Source organism: Passer domesticus, chromosome 9, assembly GCF_036417665.1.
Source record: "Passer domesticus isolate bPasDom1 chromosome 9, bPasDom1.hap1, whole genome shotgun sequence".
NCBI classification, from domain to species: Eukaryota; Metazoa; Chordata; class Aves; order Passeriformes; family Passeridae; genus Passer; species Passer domesticus.
In genome coordinates this window covers 187,416-208,201 of record NC_087482.1, presented here as the reverse complement: position 1 = coordinate 208,201, position 20,786 = coordinate 187,416, and the positions used below count along the sequence as shown (strand labels likewise).

General features: G+C 41.4%; 1 protein-coding gene and 1 long non-coding RNA gene across 11 annotated transcripts in view; one reads left to right on the top strand and one right to left on the bottom strand.

The window, feature by feature from the left end:
- The window catches only part of BICD2 (BICD cargo adaptor 2), a 57,010-nt gene that overhangs the window by 29,566 nt on the left and 6,658 nt on the right, over positions 1-20,786 (bottom strand). The window contains exon 1 of one of the 9 annotated variants that reach the window (XM_064431894.1): positions 5,239-5,379. The exons of the other annotated variants lie outside the window; for them this stretch is intronic. The gene's annotated coding sequence lies outside the window, so the exon portion shown is untranslated. Of the gene's footprint in view, positions 1-5,238; positions 5,380-20,786 lie in introns of those variants that run through there. 9 annotated transcript variants of the gene reach the window in all.
- On the top strand, positions 5-3,196 carry LOC135307500 (uncharacterized). Of its 2 annotated transcripts, XR_010368231.1 has the most exons (5): positions 5-145; positions 648-760; positions 1,633-1,663; positions 2,850-2,905; positions 3,016-3,196. It is a non-coding gene; the product is annotated as an uncharacterized LOC135307500 (long non-coding RNA). The 2 variants fall into 2 exon arrangements; XR_010368230.1 differs by having other exon boundaries at positions 2,850-3,196.

Sequence of the window (20,786 nt, the reverse complement as noted above, 5' to 3'; positions counted from 1 at the left end):
CAGCCTCTGACACTCACAGAGCACAAGAAACCTCCTTCAGAGTCACGGTCATCAGGACAGACACCCTGGAACAATACAAGCTGCATGCATTTATAAGACAACTTGAAAAGCACTTCCATTCCAACCAAGCTTTGTTATCTCCCTTGTATGTACTTAGAAACAACATCATACATCACTGTTACAAGCCATTTTCATAATTCCTGTGGAGAACAGGAAATGTAACTTTTAACAAAACTGCAAAATTAGAGGGCAATGCAATTACCTGCCATAGCTACAGCCCAGACCTGTCTTAAATCAATCTAGGAAAACTGACTTTTTACTGCTATGCATGAAACTCCTAAACTTCCATACACGCTGGAGTCCAGCATCTGCCCATCTACTTTTGCTTTAACATTATCTAAAACACAGGAGCAGAAGTCAAAGTTACCCTGCTCTTCCTCCTCTTCCAAAACTTCTACTTCCATTTACTAGGGAAGAAAACTGTTCACAGTTATACTGGAAGATAGATTTTGGAGTATCTCTTCACAAAATAAAAGTTTCTGATGTGAGGGCTGCAAAACATCATGTTGTGCTCAACTGTTGAGCACATAACTCTAGGAGTTATGAGACATTAATGTTAAGAGATTATCAAAATTCTTATCTTCCAGATTCCCAAGATCAGGGCAAAAGCAAAATCAAAGAGTTCATGAACCAAAACGCCATCTTACTATTTGCTCAGCTGTGCTCGTCAGTGCACTGGAAAGCACTCTTCTGGACAAAGGTACAATTTACTCACAACTATCTCTTCAGAAAGCTGCATGGGACATACATCAAAAGCCCTCCTAGGGTTTAACACCATCTGAAACCAACATTTACCCCCAACACACAACCTCATATTCTGTAATACACAACTCCAAATTTTGTATAGCCATTTACCTCTGGACCAGGTAAACATGAAACACATCCCAGTGGGGACTTGCAGTTATGTGGTGAAGTGCACCAAATCATTCAGATGCTAATTTTTGGTCCTTGCTCATAACCTGCTGCAGATCAGCTGAAACCCTGACAGGTTTCCTTTGGTCAAGCTGCCATCCCCAACCAGCCATGCCAGTCTTGAGGTCCTTCTCCTCTCTTTCTTCAAATACATTAGACAGCATTGCCCAAAGGCCAATTTTAACATCCCTAATACATATGGAAAATTTACCCTAACTTGCTAGTGAAGGTTTACCAAATTTAGTACTGAAAATGCTATTAAATGAACTTTCATGTTTGCAGAATTACTTACATCAGCAGACTTAAGGCATGTAGAAAATACATGCTATCATAGTCTTAAATAGCCCAGAAAATATCACTGCTAAATTAAGGAGATTACTATAAATTTCAGATGATAAAGTCTTAAATCTCAAGAATTCAAAGCTCTCCACAACAATTATGAATGGAAAAAAGAATCTGGACGGCAAATGGATGAGGCAGACTCATCCAAAAACTGCAATGTTATATAAAATGATCAAACCCAGTTCACTTCATACGAAGCCCCGGATCAAGCTACATTTAGACTGAGTTTAAAGTACTGATTACCAAAAGACAGACTTAAAAAAGGTGATGTTTCCTCTAGGTTTGATGATAACACAAATTAATCTGTTTATATTGCAGGAGGAACAAGATCTCAATCACACAGATGCAGGTAAGTTTTTTGCATGAAACCCAGTACACTGAAGGATGCTTTCATATAAAACTCCATGCTTTGAGAAGAAAGCTTTTCCAATTTTGTGAAGTTTAACATAGTGCTAACATATCAAATTCTTAAAAACATTGTTAAAATTTTAAACATGATCTTTTGAAAGTTCTTTATCATGGTGCAGCTGTTCATGGAACACATGAAATGTGAAGAATCTCTGAAACATGCTTCTTAGAGAATTCCAAATGCTTCTCTCAGAACAGCTGCTGTGCTATGGGAGATGCACAGACTGGTCTCAGTCATGCTCAAAAGGCTTTCAGGAAAATCAGAACACTTCTGCCTTATTTGCCTCTATAATCTGACACTCCAGACCTCTACTTAGCCTAAAAGTCATCCAAAGTATGCTGGTTATGCTTCCATATTTTCTGGGATCCTGAACTAGATGCTAAAAACAAGAGTAACACAAAATACTGGGATGCCACTATCAAATAAAACCTCCCAAAGAGATGCTGAAACAGGCTTTTTCTGAACAAACCCAGTATGATCTCAAACCCTCTACTAACCTCCGCAAAAAGCTGATGTTCCTAAAGGCCTGTCAAGAGCTGATCAGAATCCAGGTGCTGCACAGGGACTGTTAAGAGGCTCTGGAGGCTGCCCTGCACTGTCTCTAGGGCACTACCTTCACTCTGTACCTGTCTTCTTACACACACTGAACCACAGCAACGAGGAAAGGGCAAAAAGAGAGTCTCATAGATGCTTAAAGCAGACATACTGACAAGGAAATCACAGCCCACCAGCCCTGAGATGATACAGATGAACAAACAGAGGGAGTGACATGCCACTCATGTTCAGTCAAAATCACAGGGAGGCTCCTGTGCCATGCAGAAATACACCCAACAAACAGAAAACAACACAAATATTTCAGTGAAGGAGTTTCATAAAATAAGTTGCTTAAAAATTCATTTGTCATCTAAACCTGAACTTGTCTTCTGCATTTCAAGGAGTAGGGAGGGGGCAGAGAGAGACAACTGCTTCTACACAGGATGAAAAAATAATAAAGAGGGAGAAAAATCTTAAAAGAGTGCAAACTCCACAATACAAATCAACTTCTGGACATCACTGATCCCCACGGTCATTTCTTCTCTGGTGAAGACTCCTTCACTTATGCACTTCATTTCTTCCCATTTTCCAGGGTGCACATCTAGCCACACATGATGCTGAAATGTCAAGCCGAAAGGGCAGTCCTTAGTAAGTGCCACACTAGCCTTTTCTCTGCAATGAAACACTGCTATATGATGCCAACAATCCTCAACAGATGAAGCAGCAGGAGGCATTAACCTTTTCCTTCACTCACACAGTGATGTTTAAGTGATGCTTCAGCCCTTCTTGCTATCACAATCACATTAACACAGCTGCTGCATCACCACAAGCAGACCAGAATGTGCACAAGCTCCTCCAAGAAGCACATCAGGAGGAAGAGGAATTAGTTTCAAACTCATTGACAAGAAAAGCTGACATAAACACAGGAGAAAGGCAATAAAGGAGAGCTTGGCTGAAAAAAGTTCCTTGCCTTTCTCAATCAAGTTTGAAAAGCAGAGTGATGTCCATGTGCATGCATGCACCAGAAGAGCAGTACCATGTACATCCACCACCAGAGCAAACACACACAGCGATGCCTATTCACCTTTGTGGTCAGGTTTGAGAGCAGTCTAGTGTTTCTGTTTGTTTCGTACTGAAGATCAAGAAGGATTTGCAGAAACTGCCTCTTTTAGAAGGCTATCATTAGCTACTTTTGCAGTGAAAGAATGGTTTACCCATAAAAAGTAAACAGAACCCAAGCCTCCAGTAAAAAAAGGTGCCATTAATCAAGATGTCCTTTTTATAAAAATAAGGATAAAAGTCATGAGACTAAACATCAAACAAGACATTTTCCTTCAGTTGCTCTCTACCACTACTCAAGATAGATTCAAGTCTTTTTTTCAGGAGGCTTTCTACTGATTAACAGAGATCAGTACTCATCCTTCCCCTCCTTCGGCAATAGGCGCTAAACTGTGATGAAGGTACACATGCTCTCTCCCTTTGTTCCCTTTGTAAGGGAACAAAGCCAGCCCTGCCAGGAGTCATTACTGTCCACTCTGACTTTCAAGTAGAGGTCCTGGAAAGCTTGGAGTTAAAAGCCAACGACATTAGTGTTGTGGTGCATGGTTCATTTGGTTTGTTCTGTTTCCCCCTGAAGTTATAATGGTTCGGTCCTGGGGTTCCCCCGGTAACCCCTCCTTTTGAGAGTGTCAGTTTTTTGTCTCCACCCCTGTTCCCCTGGTTACCCTCTGTCAATCCCTCCCTGAGTTCCGGTCCATCACCCACTGTTCCCTTTCCTCTTTCCAGAAAGTTCTCCCCTCCTCGGTGGGTGATTGGATCGGGAACAAGGGTCCCTCCCTGTCGCATTCCCTATTGGCGAGCCGGCATATTTGTCACGAGTTTGTTCCCTCCCAAGTTCTCTCTCATTGGTTGAAATGTTCTGTGTTCCGTCCCTTTCTAATCGGCTGTACCCCCACCTCGTGGTCCCGACTCGGCTGGCGTTCCCTGGAGACATTAAAGCACTCTGGACTTTGCCCTGATTCGGGTCCCTCTTTTCTACTTCGCCTTCCTGCTGATCACTGCTGCCTCCTGCTGAGGCGCTGCCCGGACGCCCCCGGCGCATCTGGGCAGTGCCCCCCCGGCTGTCAGTTGCTGTGCCACAGCTCGGCCGGTGCAGCCTCCTCCCCCGCCCGGGGGAGTAGAGAAAAACTCGGACAGCAACTCGGCACATTAGTCACAAAGGTATTTCATTCACCACTGTCATTCATCACTGCTACGAAAGACTGTGGGCATCGCTGCTCTTGAAGATGTGAATGCTACTTTTGTTTCAAAGCTTGTGCTATAAATTAGTTAAATACATATCCTCCCAAAATGTGGTCTCTGTCACTTAAAAACACATGTGACTACTGACATCAAAAATAAATTTCCTGACAGTGTGAAGCATTTCCTCATCCCCAGTGTCCAGAACTGGAGACAGTGGGCAGGATAGTGTCTCCACGGCCACCTCAGAACCTGCTGCTGCCTTCATAATTAGTCACCTTCCCAGGAAAGCCACACAACCAGCAGCCCCCTGCACAGCCCACCAGCAAGTCCATGTCTGGTTTTCTGGTGTGAGTTTTTTTGTTTGTTTTGGTTTTGGTTTTGGGGGGTTTTTTTGGGGTTTTTTTTGTTTTTTTTTTTAAGAAAAAATCCTATAACTGTAACAGGGAAGTAGAATTAAAAAGGACCCAATTGCATTCTACTGAGTTTAAACCAGAGAAGAATGGAAGTTTTGGTGAGCATTCATTTCTGGTTTCTTATAAATAAAGAAAAGGTGTATGAGAGGGGAGAAAGGTGAGGTGGAATAACACACAAATCAATAGAAAAAAAGTACTCCTTTCAGGATAACTTTAGGTCTGATGGATTAAGGAAGAACATAAAATGCCTTCTCTGAGGCATATTTCTCTGCTGTGCATTATAACAGACTAGAGACTTCTACTTACAAGTGCAAAGGGTCCTCTTACCTGCCCACTGTGGTATCAAAACATAGCTGAAACTCACTCTTCCCAGAAGTCACACTGCAGGAAATTTGACCAACAATTGCTGATTTTTAAACCCTTCTGCTAAATTTGATGGAATTATTTATTTGTACAGGCCAGTTCACAACGTTGGCCGATTGGCTGATTGGTACAGGCAGTTCATGGCAGGTCACTGGGTCATCTTCCCCTGCATAAGAAAGAAGTGACTGCAAATGGACTCTGTACAGTAGTGTCTTGTTAAGACTGTCTCTCCTCTGCAGGCACTCAAGCTAAGCACCTGTCAGGACATGCATTACAAATGATTGTGGAGAAACTTGATGTAGATATTATCTACAATGAAATAATTTTTAGAAACCGAAAACCAGATGCAGTGATCTGTAAGTATTACACTAGGTCTCTAACAGTTGACCTCAAAGAATAATTTCACTAAAGCCCATAATTAGTCCTGAGAAGATATGTTATGAACCTTCAGCGGGTGCAATGGAGGGTGCCTCACACAGCCTTTATTGTAAAAATTCATAGAAGAAAAAACTTTCATCTAGTGTTACTAATCAAATGACACCCACTGCTGTTCAGTAAGCTCCTGATCAATAAATCACTGGAAACTGCGCAAATGCATCATAGAGTACCTCTGCTGACATCACTGCCTACCTTCTCATCTTCACTTCTAATAAGGATGGTAGAATAGAACAATACTTTTTTACTCTTATTGAATAAAAGGAACAATGTACCTTGGAGAAATAGATACGGCTGACAAAACAGAAGCCATGCAAAACAATATTACAGTTCCTCAAAACTGCGGGTTGAGAAACAGCCCCCTAAAAGGACGCCAGAAATTGAAGACCACCAAAGAAGACCTCAAAGAACACATAAGGACTTCCAATAAGGGGGGCAACTATGTAAAAGAAAGTATCACATATGCATCAAGTAAGCAGGCACAGTTAATGAACATGTAATCAGAGTGCACAATAAAATCTCTGTCTACCAGGGCACTCAATGAGAGGAGGGATCCTCCAAGTGACCACGCCTGCTTTCTAATGCTCAAAACCGTGTTAGAAAGTTTCCATTTGGCCAATTTTGGTACCACCTTAACTTATCCTGTGTGGGGCTTGCAGGCTGGATGGAGTTAAAACACAGCATTTCCACTAAAAGATCCCGCAACAGCATGAAAGAAAAAAATCAAATGAAATCTCAGTCCTCTAAACATATTTGTGTCTGTATTTAAAGTTAACAAGAGTTATACCTACCAAAGACAACTCATAAACTTACTAAAACCAACTCATACTTAACAAAGTCAGTATCTGCATTCTGTCCTTCACATTAGACCAAAATGGAAATAGTTTAACTGCCCCATACACGACTTGCATGAAAAACCTTTCTTTTTCTACTTGAACACAACAATTTGCCTGCAGTCTGTCAGGAATGTGCACTGGGAATGTGTGTGGCCTTGCAAGTAGCAGGTGTGACCAAGTTCCTCTTGGCAACCTTGGATCTCCAGACCAGCACCACTACCTCCTTCATCCACAGCCCAGCCCACACACAGCCCGTGGACAGCCACCGCTTGGGCACCAGTACAGCCACACAGATCTCAGCTCCTCATCTGCTCCTCACCATTGCAAAAGCTCTCACATTTCCATGAGTTTGGGAGTAGGCTCTTTCTCCCACACACAAATATCCCCAGGGGCCAAACACAAACATTAACTACACAGCAGGCGCAGATTCACAAACAACAGCTTGAAGGAGATCTGGTACCTTCAGGGAAGTTTTGAGGTTTTTCAAAACATTACATCACTTCCCACCATGTCAGCCCACTCCATATTGACATCAAGCATCTTCCAAAACATCATGCAACAGTGAAGATTTGTGCACACTCCAGGAAAGAGTCCAGTCCTTGATCTGGCTTTCATTTTGTTAAAATTATGGTTTACACTTTCTTTAGAGAAAGGCCAGTTAACACGCAAAATAATTCCAGACTGCCTTCCATAAAACGTTGTGGTGCAAGCTGGAGAAGGATTATACCTTCCAGAGTGTCCCTGCAGCACAACCCTACAGCAGAGCTCAGTTCCTGTTAGGTACCTGTTAAGTAATGCACTGTAAGGAAACAAAGTGACGTTGTAGAAATTTGGAGAATCAGGCTACACATCTATGACTGTAAAAGCCTGCTGAGTGTGCCTCACAATGATTAACTACAGAATTCAGAAAAGCTGCTGCAGGAGTATGAACTATTTTTCTATAAAAGGAACACAAAAATTAAGCACAAGATATAACATTCTTGTTCCCACACAAGAAAGATTACTTATTACATATGAGCACAATCCACTTACACAAGTTATATTGAAATGCAGGCTCCTACAAGGTCAAGGAAAAGTTTAAGTTGGCACCAAAGAACTGCTCCCTGGCTCAACAGACAGTCCCAAGACATTAAGTTTAACCTCTCTCTCACCTCCTCTGCCCCAACCCAGCACTTCAAATTAAAAAACCAAGAAGATAATTATTTTAACTGAGAACAAGATTAAGAGGTTCAGGATGAGAAGACACAGCTTCCACTCACCCTTTAATTATTGGTAACCAAAGGAGTGCACACACACACACACAGTGGTGATAAAAAACACTTTCCATCTTCTTCACTGGATTTGCTTCCCAACCAAGGACGTTTTATCTGTATGGATAACAGTAAGCATGAAATCCTCCAGTGATATTCAAGAAAATGTTTTCCTTTTTTTATTTTTAATACAATAGCTAATAGCATACAGCTCTCATTGCAAGAGGACTCCTCCTAAGAACAATGCTTGCCTGCTGTGCAGGCACACCCACTCTAGAAATAACACAAGGAAGTAAGTTGCATCCTGCAAAACATATGTAATGTACAGCTTATTACACTGCTGGTTATTTACCAGCATAGTGGCTTCCCCTGGTGTGACAATAACAGAAGCTTCCAGGAACAAACCCTGCTCTACAGGGAGTTAGAAATATGGCTGCATAAACATAGCCCAGTACATATAAATACCTACTAGTTGTTACCAGAATGAACCAGGGCATGACACACTTTGGGGGGGGGGAAATTAAAAATCTCTGACTAATTTTTAAAAATACCTAAGCCATTTTTTAATCACCAAACTATTAAAGGAGACTAATGCTAAGCATGGAATCAGTTCCTGCATATGTCAAAGTTACTTGTGCTCATGTAAGCGCTGTTGTTCGTGTACTTTTACGCAAAGAGCTTTATAAAAACAAAAACTACTAGTCAGGCTTTCTGGTTTTAGTTGTCTTCAATCATTCACACAGAGGTGTGCACACATACACGTGCACAACTGCACATGGCATTTCATCCAATGTACCATTGGTAGCTAGTTCTGCATGGCAAAAGCAGACATTTTCTTGTTATCTAATTGCCCTTTCATTAAGAACTCATTACACCTGAATAACAAATTTATTTCTCCCCTAGAACCTAAGCAAAGGTCCAGCCAGTTTAACCCAAATATAACTGCATAATCTTTTGTGTCCTACTAGCGCAGTATTTTCAACAAACTCCAGAGGAGTCTCTCAATCCCTCTGACATGCTCTGCTTGCAACCTACATCCACGCTTCGCAATTAACTAGAGCATGTTCACTTACCATTGCCCATCATGGTTGAGTATTGCTTAAAAAAAAAAATTAGACATATTTGAGCCTCTATTTTAAGGTTTGGGTTAAAAAGCAAGAAGGGTGAGGGACAAAACCCAGCCTTCTTCTCACAATGCAATTTCTACAAACACCCTGTAGACAGCAACTGCCAGTTGCAACAGCCACATGGCCAAGTCACTGGTGTGCACCAGTTAATCTGGAGCACACAGCTCAATCGATACTTGATTGTGGCTGGTGAGGTACTGCCCAGTGCCCTCAGATGTCTGACAGTGGTGTCAGTGTCAGAAACAATTCAAGGACAGGGTTTTACCATCGCTTAAAAAAGGGAGGACAAGTGCATTTCCATCTGCTCAACTCCACGAAACACTTTCTGAAGTGAAGGGGGGATTAGGAAAGAGAGATACAAAATACAGGAGGAAGTGAAGCCCTGGTGCATGACTTAAACACTGGCAAACAGGAAACGGGCTTCCCTTAGGGCCCCATCCCTGGAGGGGTCCCAGCAGCACCACACAGGAAGGGAGAAAGCCTCTCATGAGAGCACAAGCACACTGGCAGCTATTTTCACGGGGCCCTGTCAGGATTACAGCAGCCACGCTCATTTTGGAGCAGAACACCTGTCAAAACAGAGCAATAAGGGGAACTCCTTGCTGGCAAGAGCAGGAGTTTCGGCTTAAACAGACAGCCCAACAGAGAGATCGGCACACATGCTGAAAATGTTACGAATCCTGCCCCTTTGTTCAAGCCCATTCTAGCACCATCCAGCACACCTAAAGAGACTGCAGGTTATCCTGGGATGTGTCACTGCTCTGTGGCTATCTGAGAGGTCCTACATCACCATGACACTACCAGCTGCAAAGCAAGTGCCTCTTCTCTCCAAACATTCAAATATTTTTCATTAAGTTTAGCTTTGTTTTCTACCTTATGAGAAAACCCACAGTCTCCAAAGGCTGGATGGTATCATGGGAAGTAAATAAATCTCATTGCTTGCAAGATAGAGCTGCTAATTGCAACGGGAGACATTACCTCATCAAGGCCCAATGTTCAAAATCAAGATAAAATTGGGAATTCTCTAAATTGGATGCAATTTAAGAAACCCAAAGATAGCTTGTCAACACAGTCTCTTCCCGACTTCAGAAAACTTTCACAGAAATTTTAATTAAAAATAAAAATAAAAAAAATTTTAAATCCCCTCCAGAAACCAAAATGGGACTTCAGAAAACACCCAAACAAAGCCCACAATGCTCTGTCCTTGTCAGGAATGCAGCAGCAAGCAAGCAACAGCAAAGGGTCAAGAAAAAGCTGTCCTCAGATTTCAAATTAATCAAACACAATTGCTGGCTACTGAAAAGAGAGCAGAATTAGTAAAAATAAATGACTGAATAATAATAGAACAAGAGCCTGGTTATTATTGGATATGGCAAAGGGTGGTCCTTTTTTTGTAATTACAAGACTGTAAAGAGAAGTTGTGTAGATTTTTAAATTATTGGCTGACCTGTATAGCATCTTGTCAAAGAAGAAAAACATAAAAAAATTCTTCAAGTCAAAAGATGCATAAAATCTCACAGGATTCAACATAGAAAAGATGGAATTACCAAACTCTTCAGAAAACTGCACAGCAAACATTAATTACACATTAATTAACAAAGAGCAGTTAGCTACATTTAGAAATTAATAAAAATATGGATCATTACAAGTTCCAAAGGATGTCTTGAAAAAGCTCTGTCTTGGGAGTTCAAGGCCAAGGTCTGAAACCTGAAATGACAGCAGTGCTTTAGAGAGTCCAGTGAAAAACAAGGAAGAGTTGGAAGAGCATGATGGATTCACACTTAGTGAGAAACTGCCAAAACCATTAGAAAGGAAATTGTCAAAGACAAGAAACTTGAATAATCTACATTGTTATTTTAGCCTAAGGCCTTGGACATTCAGAATTAAAGGGCAGTAAATCAAGCCTGTGAATTTTAGAGGCATTGAAAGCAGAACACAGAGCTCTTAAAATAGCTTTGCATAGCTAAGTCAAACCATAAATAAATCTTGTATTTCATTAAGGAATTAATTTCCAACTGATAATATTGAGAGTTTGTAGGTACACATAAGGGAATGATTTTCTCCCCCCTCCAGACAAATTTAAAAATAATTACATGTTCTTCATCATCTCAGGAGACAAGAATCTCCACAGTTATTCGCTTTCAACTGCAAACCCAGGTATTAAGTGCTACTGATGCACATCCCATATGATTTCACACCTCCTGTGTAAAGGTGTGCAGAACTATGTGGTTTGTGTGGTAGGAAATAAATACAGCCACCACGAGAAACACAAAATCCTGCCCACGAATAGCAGACCCCAGATTGCAACAAGACAGAACTGTATACACAGAGGTAAGGGTTAAGTTCAGACTCTCTTTTTATAAGTAGCACTAATGAAGAGACAATAAAGTATCAATCAAAAATAAAAGAAGCATTTGGAAGCATTTTTCTTCCAAATAATGGATCTGATTTTATTTTGTGCTCATAATTTCATCACACCCCTGGTTTCAGCAGGGCAGGACACTGCAGCAAAGCAGGAGGAATGTTTACATTCCTGAGCAGTGCTCTCACTGCCAGATCCACTGAGAAGAAATGAACGTTATTATCATCTTTTTTTAAAAAATGCATACAGGAAACCTCATTTAGGATTTTGGACATGTAAGGGATTATCACTCTTTAACTGTTCCAAGCATTAATTCAAAGGCCACTTGCCACCACAACAGCTGTTTAACCAGCTCTTCTGTTTTGCCTATGTTTTGGTTTTCTTGGGGAATGTCTGTTACAGATTCATTCATGTCTGTCACTGTCCTCCAGCCAGAGACCCTTCATGTGGTTGCTAACTGAAAATGCATCTTAAAACGAATAAACCCATCTTGACTTAAGTTCTGACCGCATCTTCAGTAGGAACGTAATGCAGATTTTGTTGCCTCTATTAATAATTTAAACATCTCTATGAAGGTTCACTTGCCCAAGGCCATGCACCTGAGGAGGTGATATGTGTGAACCCCTCTGTCAGCACCACTCACTCTTGCACTTGGATGAGGACCAGACTATTCAGGAGCCATCTATCCTAGGCCACAGAGAGATCAAGAAGGCCCACACCAGGTCTGATCTTTGTAGTAATGCTACAGACACTGCTATATAGAAACATAAGCGAATAGGATGAAAAAAAAAAAAAGTCTTACATAATAAGGATTTTAAGAGGATTTTATGTAATAGTGTATTTCATATCCTATTGCTAGAATCCCACTGAAAATCTCCAAATTACTTTTTTCCCCTCAAGAAACTTGTGTAAAAACATGGAATCAAAGCAAGCTTCTGGATATGTTTCACTGATGAGCTGCCCACAAACTTGTGTCCCCATTACTGCTCCCTCCCTCCATCCTATTTGACTGCATTTTCTTTAAACAAATCCACATAGTTATGAGGAAATAAACATTTTGACTGCATCTTGCTCTACAGACAGAGTAGTTCCCCTAAGGAGAGGCATAAAAGCCTAGTCTTAACAAGGGCTTGAAAGGCAGTGTCCTCCTGCCCCCAAAGGTGAAATTTGTTGGTTTTTAATCCAGATCAGCAATTCCAAGAGCAGTGAAAAGTTAACCCCCCCTCATTGATTTTTGTTGTGGCAGTAGCCTTATGTAACAACAGTAATTTAAACTACAGTTTTATACACATAGCTGCCTTGATTAAAACAAACCAATCCATACTGCCAGGATTGTTTGCTTTCAGGCAACACATACACAGCACATGGCCGGTGGCTAATGAATGGACAACCAACAGCATGGACGCAGCACACACAGTCACAGGCAAAGTCACCTCCCATCACCACAGCATCCAAGGTAAGGACTTCAGCAACAGGTACCTCTCAAGTTTCATATGGTATGCACAATACAAGGAAGTGGTAAATAACTACTCCAAACACCTCATAGGGGACTTTGGAGTTGCATCTACAGGAAGACCGATCAAAAAGCATGAGTCCTCTCCACACACAAACCATCCAGGACCATTGTTGTACAGGTTGGTTGGACAGTGGCCCAAACAATAAGCTGTTTTCAGAAAATCAGGGATTCATCCTCTTAGGTGGCATGAGGGAGGGATTAAGCCTTAATTTAGCACCATTTAGAAAAGATTACCCTTTAATTGCAATAGGAGTTGGCAGACACTGGCAGCAATGAAAAGCCTTTATCCTACAAAGCTTCCAGGCAGCCAGTGACAGTTCCCAGGCCAGCAGCAGAGAGCCAGCCCATGCTGTCCCCAGCCAGCTGCTCAAGGCCACTGGACTGATGGGGCAGAATGCAGGGGCCACACAGCTGCATTACAACTGCAGAGACAAACCTCTGAATCATTGGCATTCAGACGGGGTAGGGTACTTTGGGCTGCCACAGTGCACTGAGGAGCCAAAGCCTTCAGAAGGGCTCAGCTGCCAGTACCACCCAGAGCTCTGCCCGGCAGTACCCAGCTGGTTTGGGCAAAGATCCAGTACTGGGGATATGTTCACCTCCTGCCTTCTGATATCAGTCTGGACCAGTCAGCAGAGGAAGATCCCCACTGATGTCAGTTCTGCTATTCTTTAGTGACAGGGCAAGAGAGGTGCCATGCTGTATTTTCTGGCACCAAGAACTCTGCTAAAGCAAATACATGACATGCCTCGGGTAGAAGGTTGCCAGATCCCTGCCAAGGGTTCCCAGTAGGCCATTGCCACTCAGGAGCCTGTTACAAATGTCTTCTGATTTGGAGCAAAGCTAAATGCTCTTCTGGATTGGCACCCAGGAAAATGTAATTCTTGTTCAAACAGATTTTGTTGCAGCAGTAATGTGTGTTTTACATCTGCACTGGACTAATCCAAGTTTAGGCTGGCATAGGACATCCCAAAGCCTACAGCAGTTTAACTCAGGCCAGCTTTATTTTTAAAAGTTCAATGAAAAGTAATAATTTCTATGCACAGACAAGGCCTTAAACCAAGGTTTAAACCCCATCCTCTCCACTTCTTACCCATGCCAGGCAGTGCCTGGCATTTCTGACAGCCTCAAGTCTGAAAGATGAAGCCACTGCCCAGCTGGCTGAGCCATGTCAGCTTACTGGAAACCAGTGAGGGAAGAAAGAACTCTGCAGCATGGAGGCTGGGAGCTGGAGAAGAAAACTGTGACTGATTAGATGAGGAGCCATGAGAAGTACTAGTGTCAAGGGAGAAAGCAGATCTTGTAAGGAAGCGCCAAAGAGCATGTGTCCAAGGGCAAAGAGAAGAGATGGCAGTCAAGACAGTGGCACAGGTTTAACAGCAGCAGGATGATCAGCGACTGCAATGGAATTCAACAGGAAAACAAGCACAGGATGAAGTAGGAGTAGGAAGAAGAGACATGAGCCTGTAAGCTGCTTGTCCACCTCAGATGTGAAAGGGCAGCCTCATCCTCTTTGCGCCCTAACTGCTTCCAGTTTCTTAGCCTACGGCTGAAGTTTGTCTCCTGCCCTGGAAGAAAACCTGACCAGTAATTGTGTAATTTGCTCAGGGCATTCTTTCTAAAAACTTTCAAGGTTTGAAAAGTCAACACCAAGTAGCCCAGCATTGCACTCAAGAACACCTTAGAAGAAACTCGAGTATATTATCAGTTATCCTTGGACTTTATTACACTTGTTTGCATTCATGTCACTGCTATCCTTGCTGCTCATTCTCCAATGAAACACTGGATACATCTATACAGGACTGATGTCTAAAGCACAATTAATCCAAAATAAAATTCTGATCCCAGCGTAGAACTGAGAGTCGCATCTTGTACTCTATGACACACTGAAGCAGACTAGTGTTACTTTTTAAGAATACAAGAAAGAATTCTGTCTCTCCAGGAGTTAATTTCATATTTAGAGCTTGAATTTCAGCAAGATGATCTGTTGCATTATAGACACTAGTTTTAGCCACACAAAAGCCACAAAGTTAAAGAAAAAATGAAAGAAATTGAGTAAGAGGAACTCTAGCCATCCCCACAGATGTTATTCAAATTCCTCAAACATAATTTTTCCATTATTACTGCAGTCTTCTACACTGCAAAAACAAAGAGAAACGCACATATATCTATTACCTACAGACCTGAAATTTCAAGACACTAGATCAGTAATCCAATAGGAAAACACTACAGCTACACTCTGCTGCAGCACCAGTTCCAAAGGCAGCCTTAAGACAGTTCTTAAAACACAAGAAGAGAAGTTAAACAATTCAAGAGTTAAACAACCTAAGCCGTGGAGAGCATCCCTGGATACACGGACACCAAGTACTAGGCTGTTCCAATAGCTCTGGAATCCTTTAGAAGTAAAATCTAGGTTTAAATCCTCATTGAACTAAGAGGCAATGCAATAAAACTTGGAAACTTGGATCCACGTGAACTCCACATCTCATGGAGGCTCTGTTCCATTGTTCAGCAGCGCCTACTGAAGATTAAGGCCACATTCTTCATACAAAGCCTAATGTTATGTGCAGTAACATGTGACTAGCACAGCATTGTACCAGGCAAGAAATGGAGCTCAGGGCAAGAAAAATACTTTCATCAAATTAATCACTTTCTATGGAGATGACTCTTGCCACAGAGAACAATGATAATAAAACAAGAAAATACATTTCTCATAAAGCACACATAGAAATATAGTGTTCACCTTAATGCTCTTTCAGGTCTGTTGTGGGAAAAAGAGCATACACAGCTACATTGAGAGCAGCAGATCACAGGGCTGATAAATGCTCTTTGAGGCCAGTTCTCACAATTCCCAGAGCCAAGAAACTTAAAAGCACACAGATGCCTCACAGAGGCTTCACCAGCCCCAAAAGCCTCCCTGGATGAGCCAGATTCCAAGATGCTCCCCAGCTGTAGTGCCTCACACTGAGGAGCATGAAAGGAATTTATGCCTTACTATCTCCCCAAAAACCCCAACAATAGGGAGGTAAAAGGGAACATCAGACCAATTTTAATGTTAACAGACTTTGAGTCACATTAAAAGGGTCTATTTGTTTCAGTCCAAATATGGCATTTATATTTTAGGGCACTTGGCCACACAGGCTAATTAGAACAACCAGCTACAAACCAGTGGAACAGCTATTTTTCATATGTATATATATGTGAAAAATGCATATTTTATGATTGGCTTTTCACAATATTAAAATGAATATTATATGTGTTATGTTAGAAAGTTATGCTGTATTAACATTTTAACAGGATGGTAAATGTAGTTTTATAATTAAAAGGTAACTTTTGTAGTTAAAATAGGAACTATGTTTGTGAAATGTTTTCTTTTTAGAAAGGAATGAGGTGCTCCCACCAGATGGCGGTTGCAGGACACCTAAATCTTTTAGAGAAAGTGGATCTATTGCTCTTTTATCAGGAGAAACGAACTTCTTCCCACCTGGTTCAGTCAAAAGACACCGTTAAGATTAAGAGGAGACATTGATGATGAACAAACAGAATCCTTTATTTGAATGGAATTTATGCATCATGTATAAAGTACATGAATATGCAACAGGCTATCATTTTTAAGGGTTAATTCTTCTTTGTTAACGGGTGTCCTTTTTCAGGTTTGTGTTGCCCAGAAAAAGGTACCCGGGCATCCGTAACTCTTTGTTTTTATTGTCTCATATTGTCCTAATCTCAACTGTTCAAATGTTATTACTCTAATTATATTACTACTGTTATAACCATTTTATTGTTATATGTTATGATTTTATTGTTATATTGTTATGATTAAACTTTAAAAAATTTTAAAAACAAGTGACTGGCATTTTTCCCAATATATATATATGTGTGTGTGTGTGTCTGCATATAAGAGCTGCTCTGTCCCACAAAATTCCTTTACTGTACTCTTATTGTTTGGCTTCTACATGTTTCCCAACTGAAATGAGTAGGCATTTCGCCTTGTCTCCTTCTACATAGAGAAAATAAGAATAAGCTGCTTTATTATTAAGTGCTTAGGTGGAAAAGCTGTCTGAAACATAGCATTGCCAAGAAAGCTGCACTCTTCCTTTCCATGAGAGCCTGGAAAACAGAATATGGGAAAGTTTTCTCCAAACTTCCAGGACAGACAAGGGTCAAGTCCACTATCCCAGCAGCCTTGACAGTTTACAACCCAGCCCTCAGAGGCCCTCTCTACTTCCTAAACCCCTCCCATATTTCAGAAAGAAGAGATCATAAGAGATGTACTTAAGCCTCAGTCAAGCCATGAAGAGTTCTAGTTATGGTTTCACTCCAATTCACTACTATGCTTACCTCCACTGTGAACTGTGAAGGACAGAAAAGTGAAACTGCCCACATGAGTGAAAATTAATCATGAAATACAGGATTTTTCCCACCCCAGAACCCCACAGAAGTTAAAGGTAACCACAATTCATTCACATTGTTTAAGGAGTTACATCAGTTTTCAGGAGTTACAGCAGTTTACAAGTATAGAGAATTGAATGATGCAAAATACATGCAGAGGTAAGAGGAGGGCTTCAAAATTGCCAAACATTAGAGTGATTAGCAGGATCACTGCAAAAACCTAAATGCAGGAATAAAACTATAATACCTGTGAAACGCCTGACAATGACAGATAACTAACTGTTCTCTGCATTCCTTTCCTAAGGGGTAATACTCCAAGTGCCACAGTAGACAGCATTCCTTCAGCCCCCCTGAAGTCCAGACACACAACTTCTATACCTCACACACTCCACTTGATACAATGTATATTCAGCCACTCAATCCTTGAGTGTGTATTCACTGACTAAATAAAGCAGGAGCGGGTGAATCATAACAATTAGTTCAAACTTCAGAATTTAACCTATGGGGCATATTTTAAAGCACAGTATGTAAAAAACATACATATGTAAAAAACCAAAGTAACAGAATTGTAGATACTGAAGACTGGAAGGGAGCTCTTGAAGGTTATATACTCCAAATCTTCCTGCTTAAAGCAGGGTCACTACTAAAAACATGCTCAGGACATTGTCCAGTTGGATTTCAGTGACTCCCAAGATGAAGGCCACATAACGTATGGGCAAAGAAGAGAAAATCAGTTACATATGGCACATTGTGCTTGTGGTTACTTATGTATTTGCTAAGGCTCAGTCTTTAATTTTTATGGACTGCTCTGTAGCAATACATCTAATACTGGAGGCTAGAGCTGAACAACTCCACAGCTTGATTTGTTCCAAGTGACTCAAATCTGGTCTTAAAATATTTCTATGATTACTGAATGATCTTAGAACAAGACTGTGTTCTATCCACTGTGGGGAGCAGGAAATGTTTTAAAACAATCCTACTCCCCAAACACTGCTCTAATTTAGCCATTAAGTGCAAGCAGTCCTGTTTCCCAGGCAATAATTTGGATATCTTGGCTTCAGCCCATCTTTAAGTAGCTTCCTGAATTTGACTCAATTAATATAAAACATACATGCAAAAAAAAGGAGGTATCAATAACCCCTAAAGAAGAAACTTGCAAAAATGCCTTCTATTTTGCATTTTGTCTCCAAGTCAAACGTGTCTGAAAGGCAACCTGACAGAGCTTCAAGTGGAAGCAGATGTTATACTCAACCCTGTAAACTGCACCAAGAACCAGAAGTGTCTAGTGCATGCATATGAACCTTCCTACCAGCAGATGCTCCTCATCAGCACGATCTGAACCCTCTTCATCTATGTCAACCACTGCAACATGAATCTCATTCTCACTCAAAAAATACAATCTCTCATCAGTTTCTAAGTCAGCTACATGCTGCACCTTCCCAGGGAATATCCCATCTCTGCTGCTCACCGTCATAGCACCTAGCATGCTTGCCCCAATAAACCACCTTGAGCAAGAGAAGATCAAGCCATTAACAGGCAAATCTGGTGTAAGACCAACATCAGCTCTCCACCACTAACAGAGACTTATCTGTCCAAGGATAAACTTTCATGTGGAGCTGGCTAGCTATTTCTTGGTTAAAACCATGTACTTTCTGAAAGAATCCCCAAAAGGGCACCAAGTGGAATTGCTTTGCACAGCTGTTGACCACAGTGAACCAAGATACAAGTTAGACAGAAGCTTTTATTCACATGGATACAAGTCTCATAAAACTACTGTATTAAATTGAGCCAGAGAAAAATTCAAAATGGGACTGCTGCTGGATAATTTCTGCTGAATTGGAGACCTGCATTTATTAGGTAAGTATGTTTTGGCAAGATGACCTTTCTTCGTTTGATAGTATGTACCAAAGCTGAGAGCACATGCTACATGACATGCTTGCTACCACTTGTGACCTGTTGGGGACAGTAACACTAATCCAACAATAGCCAATTTCTATTTCAGAGGCCAAATCCTCTCTCCAAATAACATAGTAGAAAACCACTAAATAATTATATACTGACTGCTTGAAAATGCATTATTTCATTTCCTTCCTAGTATCACATTGTTGAGAAGTTTCACCCACAGATTCCAAGAGCTAGAGGGCTGAGTGGAGTACAGATATGTCATGCTACTCAGCCACTCTGGGCATCACAACAAAATTTCTCCCTCAAAACACACAGAGCCTTGTGCAGCAAGATGCAAGAAAATCCCTTCAGGTTTAGAAGTACCCATTCATACAACAGAACAAACATCATTCTTCATAATCAGAAAATACAGTGGATTCTAACATTGGAAAATCAGATGCAGCAAATTCTCTGTGCACAGGAAGCAATGAATCTTGTTCGGTTGGGCAAGTTGGATGCCAAGTTATGGTATTAGGTCAGTATACTTCTCTGCCTTGGAGCCAGAGCTGAACTACAGGCCCAGTTCTGTACAGTACTAACACTGAACATGCAGAAGAACTTCCTAATGAACTTACGAAATACTGTCTCACTACCTACAGTACAGCACTCTGCACCATGCTCGGAGCTTGCCAAGCCCCACACTGCACATTGGCAACGACTGAGGGGTGAAAAAAAAAAATCATTTACCATGGACTGCAGCATGCAACAGAGTCTGGGCCATCTAACACAACTGAGCACCCCACCAGACACACCACTTTTTTCAGCAAGAGCTGTATAGGGCCTCGTATGGCATAGCTGCTTTCTGAACATGGACATGGGACTGCAGAGAATCCATATCCATTCCCACACTGAGCTTCAACTACGCTGGGGCCAAACATTCCAAATTAGCCCCATATCCCAGCTTGCTCAGAGTCCCAGTGGCAAACCCATCTGTTTGTGGGCAAGACAGACCACACCTTTTAGAAGAGACTCCTCAGGTAAGTCCCCACTCCAAAGTGACGTGAGCCTGACATTCACTGCCTGGTGTATATTTCAGCCAGAAAACAGCTGTGAAGAGAGGAAGGGGAGGAAAGTAGGAGGTAGAAAGAAGGAAGATGAGCTGGAGAATGGGGAAACTAAGAAAAAAAAGCCACAGTTTACAGCTATTATACCTATAACTTCGGCTCTTCTCTGAAATAGAGGGTCCTCCACGCATTTGGATGGCAAAGTTGATCTATGTCATTCCCTTCTGCAGAGGTTTTTTAGACCATATTTCAAACCCACACTATATTCCTCTGTTGCTAGGTTACCAAATCTGAACAAACAATTCTCTGCAGTCTGCCAAAAGCAGAGAAAGAAAGCAAATGAATGCCTGGAGTATGCATCACCCTCTGGAAGCCATCTTACAGCCCGAAGCTGCTGCAGATTAGTCACAAGCTCACATACCATAGAGTGAAAGAGGAAATGGTGAATCTATTAAGTCTGGGGGCAGTGCACAGACTTGAGAATGGCTGTTCCTACCCTCCTGCCTCCTCCTAGTAAAATCAGGCAATTTTCCAAATCATTAGAATTCTCTTGCGGACTAGAAGAAAGTCTGGTCAAAGGGATATTTTGGGTATTAAGTAAAATGGATATATTGAGTGTTAATACCCCTGAAACTAGCAAGCATGT